A 12225-nucleotide genomic window follows, 5' to 3' on the forward strand; every position below is an offset into this window, starting at 1 on the left:
TTACTTTAGAAAGTAATGAGTTACGTTACTTCCGAGTTACTTTAAAAAGTAATGCGTTACATTACTTCTGAGTTACTCTAGAAAGTAATGCGTTACGTAACATCTGAGTAACTTTAGAAAGTAATGCGTTACGTTACATCTGAGTTACTTTTGGAAGTAATGCGTTACGTTGCTTCTGAGTTACTTTTGAAAGTTATGCGTTAAGTTACTTCTGAGTTACTTTTGAAAGTAATGTGTGGCGTTACATTACTTCTGAGTTACTTTTGAAAGTAATGCGTTACGTTACTTCTGAGTTACTTTTGAAAGTAATGCATTACGTTACTTCTGAGTTACTTTAAAAAAAGTAATGCTTTACGTTACTTCTGAGTTACTTTTGAAAGTAATGTGTTACGCTACTTTTGAGTTACTTTAGAAAGTATTTGTTACGTTACTTCTGAGTTACTTTTGAAAGTAATGTGTGGCGTCACGTTACTTCTGAGTTATTTTTGAAAGTAATGTGTTACGTTACATCTGAGTTACTTTAGAAAGTAATGTGTTACGTTACTTCTGAGTTACTTTAGAAAGTAATGCTTTATGTTACTTCTGAGTTACTTTTGAAAGTAATGCGTTGATATATCTTAGTTACTTTTGAAAGTAATGCGTTACTTTCTAAAGTAGCTCAGAAGTAAAGTATACTTCTGAGCTACTTTAGAAAGTAATGCGTTACGTTACTTCTGAGTTACTTTAGAAAGTAATACGTTGATATATCTTAGTTACTTTTAAAAGTAATGCGTTACGTTACTTCTGAGTTACTTTTGAAAGTAATGCGTTGATATATCTTAGTTACATTTGAAAGTAATGCGTTACGTTACTTCTGAGTTACTTTTGAAAGTAATGCGTTGATATATCTTAGTTACTTTTGAAAGTAATGCGTTACGTTACTTCTGAGCTACTTTAGAAAGTAATGTGTTACGTTGCTTCTGAGTTACTTTTGAAAGTACGTTTTGTTAAATAATTTGCATATAAAATGTACGTTTCAAAACCGCACAAATTTTGTCAACCGGCCTATTCCCTTTATTACCCGCACAATCAAATTCAAAACTCCCCAATCTTGCAACACTGTGCAGGATTCAATGTGACTACTCTACTTTTAATTCAGCAATTTATTTTTTAAAAGCTAATTATTAAACTAAAAAGTAACTCACATTACATTATTTAAAATGTAGCTCAAATGTTAGTACCTATTTTTTTAAGTAATGCATTACTTAAGTCGTTACTTAGAAAAGTAATATGATTACGTAACTTGCATTACTTGTAAAGCATTGTTCACACAGGGTTCCATGCAATACATTCATGTTGTCCCAACTCAAATCGATTAAGTTAACTTAACTAATTAAACTCAATTAAACCTAAAACAATTAAGTTGTCCTAAAAAAATCTCAAGATTTGTGTTGATTCAACTCATTTTAAATAAGTAGTTGGAAAAATATTTTTTTGAGTGGACTGGAGCTGATGTGAAGTCTGATCCAGTTACACAGCGAGCTTCACAACTTCACTGATTTAAGAGGTTTTACTCTTGGTGAAAGGCATTACACTGCAAAAAGGGATATTGATTTAAGAATGTTTAGATATTTGTACTGGAAAACAAGACAAAATCTCTTCATCTTTTGCAGTGTAAACCACTATGAGTAATACACTATTGGTAGCTGAATACCTCATTATTCAAATTAGACTGCATATTTAATGAACACGCGGATTAGCATTTTATAAAGTGCATGTTGAATGCGTTTTAACACACAATTCTGTTTTTTGCGGGTCCAAGGTTTTTAAGTGGTCATACATGAAGTACAGTGAAGGTTATGATCGTGGATTTTTCCTTTTATTGGTGTTTGGACACATCTGTGGAAGATAGTTTGAAATTTAACGTGAAAATCGTACTAATCTTACAGTAGGTGTGTGTTTGTGTGTGTGTGTGTGCGAGAAATCAATGGTCCTGGGCAGGAGTCCTGTGCACATGAATATTCAACTTATTACACTGCATTTTGTATATTTATAAGAAACAGCGACGAGTCTTGTTCTTACTTTGTAAATAGGAATATTTATACAGTTTTCATGGTTCATCAGAGCTTGAGTTTATAGTGCTTGCCGGATTCACGCTGCAAAATAATGTTTTTTCTTCAGTGTTTTTGCTTTGTTTTCCAGTTTATATATAAAAACAGTCTAAATATTCTTCAATTAAGAGATTTATTTAATTGATGCTAATAAATAAATGCTTAAAATAAGAAAGAAATATGTGATGTTGGAGTCAGAAAAAATTAAATATTCGTGATCGAAATGACAGATTTTTATTTTTAAGTACAAACTTAATTTAATTTCATTTTTAATTTAATTTATTTGTATTTTTGTTTAGGAAATAATATTTGCTACATTTATATTTATCTATTTTTTATTAATTAAGATAATTATTGCAGAAAACATGACTATTTAATGTAATTTCTTGACCCAATGACCCAATTTTTCTTAAGTATAAAGTAATTTTTTTAGCTTTATATAAGGAAACAAATTTTGTAGAGTTTTAAAAATTAATTTAGAGAATTATTGCCAAAATAATTATGTATATTTTATATGCCGCTTTATTAAGTACACCGTACTAGTACCAGGTTGGACCCCCTTTTGCCTTCAGAACTATCTTAATCCAACATAGATTCAACAAGATACTGGAAATATTCCTGAGACTTTGCTCCATATTGACATGAGAGCATCACAGAGTTGCTGCAGATTTGTCGGCTGCACATCCATGATGCGAATCTCCCGTTCCACCACATCCCAAAGGTGCTCTTTTGGATTGACATCTGGTGACTGTGGAGACCATTTGAGTACAGTGAACTCATTGTCATGGTTAAGAAACCAGTCTGAGATGATTTACGCTTTATGACATGGCGCGTTATCCTGCTGAAAGTAGCCATCAGAAGATGGGTACACTGGTCATAAAGGGATGGACATGGTCAGTAACAATACTCAGGCAGGCTGTGGCGTTGACACGATGCTCAATTGGTACTAATGGGGCCCAAAGTGTGCCAAGAAAATATCCATCCATTACACCACCACCTGCCTGAACTGTTGATATAAGACAGGATGGATCCACGCTTTCACTGCTCGTTGATGCCATTCTCTGTAAACCCTAGAGATGGTTGTGCGTGAAAATCCCAGTAGATCAGCAGCTTCTGAAATACTTAGACCAGCCAGTCTGGCACCAACAACCATGCCACGTTCAAAGTCACTTAAATCACCTTTCTTCCCCATTCTGATGCTCGGTTTGAACTGCAGCAGATCGTCTTGACTGTCTACCTGCCTAAATGCATTGAGTTGCTGCCATGTGATTGGTTGATTAGAAAATTGCGTTAACAAGCAGTTGGTCAGATGTACCTAACAAAGTGGCCGGTGAGTGTATATATATATATATATATATATATATATATATATATATATATATATATATATATATATATATATATATATATATATATTTAAAATTTGCTTTAGTCAATGTTTTTTAAGTAACTTGACAAAAACAAAAACAATGACTTAAGCAAATGTACATGTTATTCAGTTCTGTTGAACCACCATAAAATCATAAACTTTTTTTTTCAGAAAAGAAGACTAAAGCAATCAGGGTGAATTAGGTCACATGTTTTCTGAGCAATTGTTTCTTTGTTGTTGCTTTTTTCTTGTTTTAAGCATAAAATTGTGATTACCATTCTTAAAATGAAAGGTAATCTTGATTTAAAACCCAGAAAACTGCAAAACAAGCCAAAACCACTGAAGAAAACTCTTATTTTACTGCAGTGCGTGAATTGTGAGTTTGTATTTTATTCCTTCTGAATTGTTCTTACTGCCAGGCGATGTTCGCGGCAGTATTTTGTAGGCTAAATGGAGATGTTTACACAGGACCAAGCGTTTGAATCTTTTTGCTACACACTCGTCTTTTATATTTGGCATTGAAACTACATAATCCACTGATTTTAAACCAGTTATGACAACTATTGAAACTTCTCTGTGCATGGGAGGCCTCAATCTGCAAATGCACATGATATTAGTCACGAAAAAAAACTAAAACACACACACTTTCCTCATCCAGTGAGTGACGACACCACTGCAGACACACTTAGAGATTAATACAAGATATATTAAACATAGCCATTATTATATTATATATTACACTGCTTCTATTCTTACAAATAAAAGCAGATATCTTACTATCTATAAATATACACACACATATATATTGAAATTATATGAGTATCTTTATATCTAACCATAAAACTCTCATACAAAGTGAGGGATCTTTATACAGTAAATGTATATACAGTTTACATCTATTTTATTATATTTAATGCATATTATTTATATAGCCGTACATGTGCAGTCATGGTGGTTTAAAACTAATTTTAACCTTTATCTTAGTAAACTGTCCGAAATACAGATTAATTTGTACATGCGATGCCTTGTGATGACCTAATATGATCTTCAGATGTCAGAAATAGCTGATGATGATCTATAATCTGCAATACCGATTAAGCTCCACTTTTAGGGCATTTATTTAAAGGGACACTCCACTTTTTGGGGGAAATAGGCTCATTTTACAGTTCCCCTACAGTTAAACAGATCAGTTTTACCATTTTTAAATCCATTCAGCCAATCTTCAGGTCTGGCGGGAACATGTTTAGCTTAGCTTAGCATAAATCATTGAATCGAATTAGACCATTAGCATCTCTCTCAAAAATGACAGAGTTTTGATAATCTTCTTATTTAAAGCTTGACTCTTCTGTTGTTATATTGTGTACTAAGATTGACAGAAAATAAAAACTTTCGATATGGCTAACTATCGATTTTAGCCGATATGACTGTTAGCTATTATTTGATATTAGCCGATATGGCTAACTATACTCTTATTCTGGCATAGTAATCAAGAAACTTGATCATCAGATATCAGACGCAACGATAATTAAAGTGGAGGAACTACGACATCAATTTCTATTCAAAAACCCAGGAGAGAGTTAGCATTTTAGCATTTCCGGTTCCGTCGTCTCAGAGTCAGTGGGTTTTTTTGAATGGTGTTTTGGTTAAATAGATTAAATAAGGTCTTTGGTCTGTATTATATGGCACAAATCACACCACTTACACCCTCTTGTGATTTTTAAGGTGGTAGTTTTCATAAAAACATGCAATTGCTAACAAGTTGCTAAATGGGACTAAAGGCGTTTTTGGAGACATCATCATGCCGATCAGGAACTTTTTCTTGTCGCGCACATATATACATTGAAGAAGGGGGGAGGGTTTGGGTGGTGTCACGGACGGTAATTAAGAGCAGGGAGGGGGTGGGGGGAGGGGTTGTTGTGGACAAAAGTGTATATAAGATATATACAGTGGGCAGAGGCACCGATTTCCGGTATGAGCCCTATGGCAACATTCTTAAAGAGCGGGGGTGCCGAGGGAGGAGGAAAGTGAAGAGGGGGGAATTGAGTTGTTTGATTGGGCTCCAGAATAGTAACTCTGGGGGCCCCAAAACGGGCTTTTAGAATTGTCCTAACTCCGCCCATGACTGTGGGTACGGAAAGTATTTCAGTTTTTCTTTTTTAATAAATCTGCGAAAATGTCAACAGTTCTGTGTTTTTCTGTCAATATGGGGTGCTGTGTGGACATTCATGAGGAAAAAAATTAACTTGAATAATTTTTTACAAATGGCTGTAACATATAACAAAGAGTGAAACATTTAAGAGGGTCTGAATACATTCCGTACCCACGGTATGTTACACAACTATCTTTAATTAACACTTGTTATTGTTATTGGTCCCGACATTCCAAGGTATGTTATTTTCAGATAACAACCACTGAAACTAATAACATAGGCTCCTGCGGGTACTTTAAATTACTTTATTGTCAGTAAATATGTTCACATCCATATCCATATGCTTGCCTGACACAACTTTTTTTTTTAATTAGTTTGGCACCATTTTGTGACTGAATAATACATAGGTTAGTGTATGCTCCATTCAGCCGTTTTCGTTTCTTTCAGCTGTGCATTTAATCAAATAATTAACAAATTATTACAGCTCAGACCAATGTTTTATGTCTAATTTAACTTGTTTTTGACAAGTAGTCGTGCAATAAATGGTATAAAGTACATCCAAACGGTTGTTATCGCGGAATAGAGCCCTTTAATGTTTCGAGTTGCATTGAGTTTCTGATAATCTCATCTGGCTTTATTCTGTGATAATAACCTTCTGGATGCTTTATCTCTACATATTATAGCATCGACTGCTATGATAATCTATAGGGTAAATCCTTATCATGGACTATGTTTTTTTTAAACATAAACATATCAGGAGCAGTCGGCATTGGTGTATTGTTTATACCCTGAGGTTAGCTTTTTAGTGCTTGTGCCTATATTTAGGATTTAAAAAAATAAAACTGTATTGTTTTGTAAAGATTTTTTTTTGATGGACAAAACATGTAAGAACACTATAATGAACTCTGTTTAAATGCACAGCGTATTATTTGCAATAATTGAAAATCCTTTGGAAAAATCCTATAGATGTTTATTGAAGAAACCATTATAATGCTTAAAGCCGATTGGTCTACAAAAGTGACATCATAGTTCCTACACTCTATTAAACAGCGCCTTTAAACTGGATTACTGATGTTTATATAACTAACCTAGCTGGGGACTATTTTCAGGCGCTGCATAATATACATGTCTGCTGCAGTCATGGTCGGACAGCAAAGATTATTGATTATTATGTCAGAATGAGAGTATAGTTCCTATCCATAGCCGCTTTATTGTTATTTACATATGCAGCTATTTTTTGACTGTTTGGCACCATCTTGTGTGTGAATAATAGATTAAGGTTAATGTATGTTCCATTCAGTCATTTTTGTTTCTTTCAGCTTTGCATTTAATCAAAGATTTAACAAACGATTACAGCTCAGACCAATGTTTTGTGTCTAATTTAACGCTTTTGACAAGAAGTAATGTAATAAATGGTATAAAGTACATCCAGGCGGTTGTTATCACAGAATAGAGCCCTTCAGTGCTTTGCTTTGCATTGAGTTTCCGATAAGCTTATCTGGTTTTATTCTGTGATATAACTTCCTGAATGCTTTATCCTTACATAATATAGCATGGACTAAATTAATCTACAGGGTAAAATCTTATCATGGACCATGTTTTCAAAAATAAACTTAAGTTATAGGGAGCAGGCAACCTTGGTGTAGTTTGTTTATAACCTAAGGTTAGCTTTATAGTGCTTGTGCCTATAGGATTCAGAAGTCATAAAAGGTTTATTATTTTGTGAAGATTTTCTTGATGGACAAAACATGGAAGAACAGTATAATGAAATATGTTTGAACACAGCTTATTATCCCATTTGGGTTTTATCGAGGAAACCAGTCTAAAGCTAAAAGCCGATTGGCCTGAAAAAAGTGACATCATACTTCCTACACTGTAAAAAATGGCCGTGATTTCAACGGTAAAAACTGTAAAAATGCTACGGTAAAAATCTGTAACCTGGTTAACAGTATGTTTCCTTAATATATACAGCCAATAACCGTAAATTGACTTTCTCAGAATTCCCTGCATTGCACATCACTTTTTATGTTATTTGTTGACATTACTATAGATCTTTTTAAGTGTTTCCCCATCAGTTATGTACATTAGAGATTTATGTTACATCTAATGTTGATAAACAATGTTTATTTCATGACTTTAATTGTATGCGTGTTACTGTACTGGTGTTTAGTAGCTGTGTGAATGACACTGAGCACCTTCTATACACTGATACACTTTTCTGCTTGTGGGAAAAGTTGTTTGTGATGAGCATTGGTTCATTATGTAACTTCCTCATCAACACCTGCATATGGCTGTGTTAACGTGTCTAACTGTGTAACAAAAGATTGTAGATGTTATTAATTCAAAATACAGACATATTACATCTATAAATTAATGATATACGGTAGTTTATTGTAAAAATGAGAAATTACTTTAGCGTTTTTGTACCGTATTTTTAACGGTAAAGTACTGGCAACCACAGCTGATTACGGATTTATTTTTTACAGTGTATACACTATTTCATAGTCCCTAAAAATCATCTAACTTCCATCAACATAACCAACTTAGCAGGGGACTATTTAAAGGTGCTGCATGATATATTTGTGTCATGGTACGGCAGCAAACTTTATTGATTATTATGCCAGAATGAGAGTATAGTTCCTATCCATATCAGCCTAGAAAATAGCCACTTTTCATTTTCGGTGGGTCTTAGTACACGATGTAACTACAGAAGAGTCAAAATTATTGAAAATGTTTGCTCATTTGAGAGACGCTAACGGTCTAATCTGATTCAATGATCTATGCTAAGCTAAGCTAATAGTGTGAGACATCATAGATCGGCTGAATGGATTAAAAATGGTCAAACTCAGCTGTTTAACTCTAGGGGAGCTGTAAAATGAGACTATTTCCAAATAAAGTGGAGTGTTTCTTTAAAGAGACTATGTAAACGATGCCAGATCTGTTCTGCTGTGTTTCTGTGAGATTATTTGTGCCAAATATGCATAGTGAAGTGCTGTTAGAGTTCATAGGTAATGATCTGTCCTTTAACGAACGCGGACTGAATGTATGTCAAACTCAACATGTGCAATTTTATAACACAGAAACGTTGATGTACGCTGTATTATTTCCCTTCTCCTCTAAAAGCGAGATTTGTGCCAAGTGAAATTTCCAGAATATTGCAATGATTAACATGTTTGATTACTATTAAGGGGAAGTTTTTTTTTATTGAGTAATCCTTCTGGGTAACTGGTGAAAGATTTAACAGACATATATATTGTTTCTTTTCTTTTCAGGACAAAAATTGAAATATCCTTAAATTAAGATGCATTTATTTAGAGAGAAAAAACATTGTTTGAAATAAAAGCATCAAAACTCAATAACTTTACGATCAAATTAAGTTCAAGAGTTCCCACTTAGATATTGCTTGACGCTATTAGCATGTATTGGCATCCAGGAGAGAACCCTGAGCTCGGAGATGATCCGAGCTCAAGTAGGTCTCGAGAGCTCCCCCTGGTAAATGGAGGAAAAGCAGGAGATGAGGTGGTAGGGCAAAATCAGTCTATTTATGGTAGGCTTGGATCAATCTGATTGGATTATTGCTGATTACAGATGAGAGAGCAGCCGTGATCAATCATATAACATGCTCCTCTTGAAACTAGTTTGTAAAACTTTATAAAGGATGGTCAGAAAAATAAACAAGTAAAATAAAATAACAGGGCGGCATTGTGGCCCAGAGGTTAGCATTGTCACCTCACAGCAAGAAGGTCTCTGGTTCGAGTCCCGGCTGCGCCAGCTGGCATTTCTGTGTGGAGTTTGCATGTTCTCCCCATGTTGGTGTGGGTTTCCTCCGGGTGCTCCGGTTTCCCACACAGTCCAAACACATGCGCTATAGGTGAATTTGGTAAACTAAATTGGCGTGTTTATGAGTGTGTTTGTGAATTAGGGTGTATGGGTGTTTCCCAGTACTGGGTTGTGGCTGAAAGGGCATCCACTGCGTAAAACATATGCTGGAATAGTTGGCAGTTCATTCTGCTGTGGCGACCCCTGATTAATAAATGACTAAGCCGAAGGAAAATGAATGAATGAAATAAAATATCATAAGTTTATTTTTCTGACACCCATTTCTTGGTTTAAGCATTTAAATATTGATGCTTTTAATTGAAAACATTATTTTTTCCCTCCCTCAAGTAAGTGTGTCTTAATTTAAGATTCTGTATGAGTTCTAATTTGAAGATTTTTGTACTGGGAAAAGTCGTATTTATTTGCAGTGTAAATGTATGTACCAAAAACTGAGCCTCAATAATTACCACCACACTTTGACTTCATCTTGATTTTTGACAGCTCACTATATTTTTTGCTGTTTAAAATATTTTTTTGTCTGTTCATTTCTTTTTTAAATCCTATTATGTTTTTGATGTGAGATGCAAAAATGGTCATACAACATAAAAATTACATTTCACAAACCTTGGTCATGGCTACTGTTGATATTTTATGAGTGCTTCATCACTTTATGTTCATAAAATAGACATAATACTCTTATTATTACTCTTAATTAGCTGTTTTCCATATTTTGGGAATCATGTTTTTATTTTTTTATCCCCCTCCAACCCCCCAAACCCCACACACCCCCTTTAATTCATGCTTTTGAAATGCATTATTGGATTTTGGACTTTCTTCCAACAACTTTTAACCTTGAAAAGTTTAACAAAGTGACTTTTATAAACATTTTAATAGTGTAAAGTGATATTTTGTCTGGGTTGGTGTTGTATATTACTCTACAAAAACCTTGTAATAAACTACCAGTACATTTTCTGTTCTTTTACAAACTAATTTCTCTATAATTTATTTATTATTTTTTTACTTATTTAATTATTTTACCAGGGATGTCCCATTGAGATACAATACCTCTTCTACCAGGGCGCCCTGGTCAAGATAGGCAGCATAGGACAGAGTTACAAAAAAAAAAATAAAAATACATGTCACAACACAGAAACACACACAATATTGTAGAAACCATAATCAATTGTTAAAACATGTGCACTGTTCTAAATTGACAGTCTTTAAAATGTTTTTAAATATAGCGTTGGCACAGATTTCATATGTAGTATATGTTGAAGCTCATTGCACACATACGGAGCATACTTAGAGAATGCAGATCGACCTAACTCAGTGTGAAAAAATAGCATCTTAAGTAAGAGCATATCTGCTGATGTGGTGTTGTAAGTATTTGAACAGTTCTCCTACAAATTAGATATATACTGTGGTAATTTACCAACTAAAGCTTTAAAAATGAAAACTAAAATATGTTGTTTTCTCCTTAACTGTAATGAGGTCCATTCTGTCATTTTATATAAATTACAGTGATGTGTGCGTGCACTTGAACCAGTGATGAATCTTCAGGCGCTATGATAAACAATATGCTATTTTTTTAAACACTCAGAGGTGTGTGCATATAAATTCTTCTACATCACACATTATATTACTTAAAATGTCAATTAAAGTCTCTTTGTTAAAATGTAGAGTTGAATTTTCAACATCAAAAGTCGACAGAGCAGAGATAAACATCCCATAATGAATTTCACAAGCGTAAATAAACAGAAAATACAGAAACTGTAAATAAACATATATTTTTTAACAATGTACACACTCTCACCTGCTCATGAAGCTGCCCATGAAACTGGTGATGGTCTGAGTTTGTGTGCATTATCCTGTTGGATGCATAGATAGGACATGAAGAAATAGACATGGTCAGCAATAATAAAAATAAACAATAATAAAAATTAAATAATAATAAAAGGTAGGTTGTGTTGTACATTTTGACAAGACAACAACACACCATCATCATAACAGAGCAGAATCCTTCTCCAGTCTTCCGTTGTGCAGAAGATCAGGCATCTTCACTATCAGGAGCATCACTGGTGTGTTCCATTCATCATCATCTTTATCTTCATCATCATCTACTTATTGTTCTTCATTAACATTATGTTCTTAATCTTTATCATCCTTATTTTCATCATCTTTGGGTTCATAATCCTTTTCATGGCCATCTTAATAATTATCATTATGAGCACCTTTATCACCATGTTTGTTCATAATTAGTTTTCATCGGCATAATCACCCTTATCCTGTCATCATTTTCATGTCCATCATGCTCTTCATCGTATTCTTCACCTTCATCATCATGTTGTTCATCTCCATCTTCGTCATCATTTTCATCATCATCACAATCTTCATTACGTTCATAATGAGCACAGCGCGTTTTGCTGGTTGATAAAACTCTCAGGCAGATTAGACTAGAATTAGTTTAACACTTAGTGAGCCGTTTGATAGTAATGAAACGAAGTATTTTGATGTCAGTTATGTATACAACCGTTACTTCAATTAAATGATATTTGTTTTATGTTGAAACTTAACGTACATCGATAAGATTCCGCTATATGGCCGCCATCTTGTGGTCAGATGCGGAAATTAATTTGGCGAGCAAACTCAGTCTATTTTGGACATTTTCTAGCTGTCAAGCCTATAGGTTGTACACTCGTTATTGGAGTGCATTGTGTCTCTTATTTAGCACAATTCTTTTTTTTTCACCCTTAAACGTAGATCAGGGAAAGAGCTGGTAATTATGGGCTTAGCCCAAA

Source organism: Danio aesculapii, chromosome 5 (genome assembly GCF_903798145.1).
Source record: "Danio aesculapii chromosome 5, fDanAes4.1, whole genome shotgun sequence".
NCBI classification, from domain to species: Eukaryota; Metazoa; Chordata; class Actinopteri; order Cypriniformes; family Danionidae; genus Danio; species Danio aesculapii.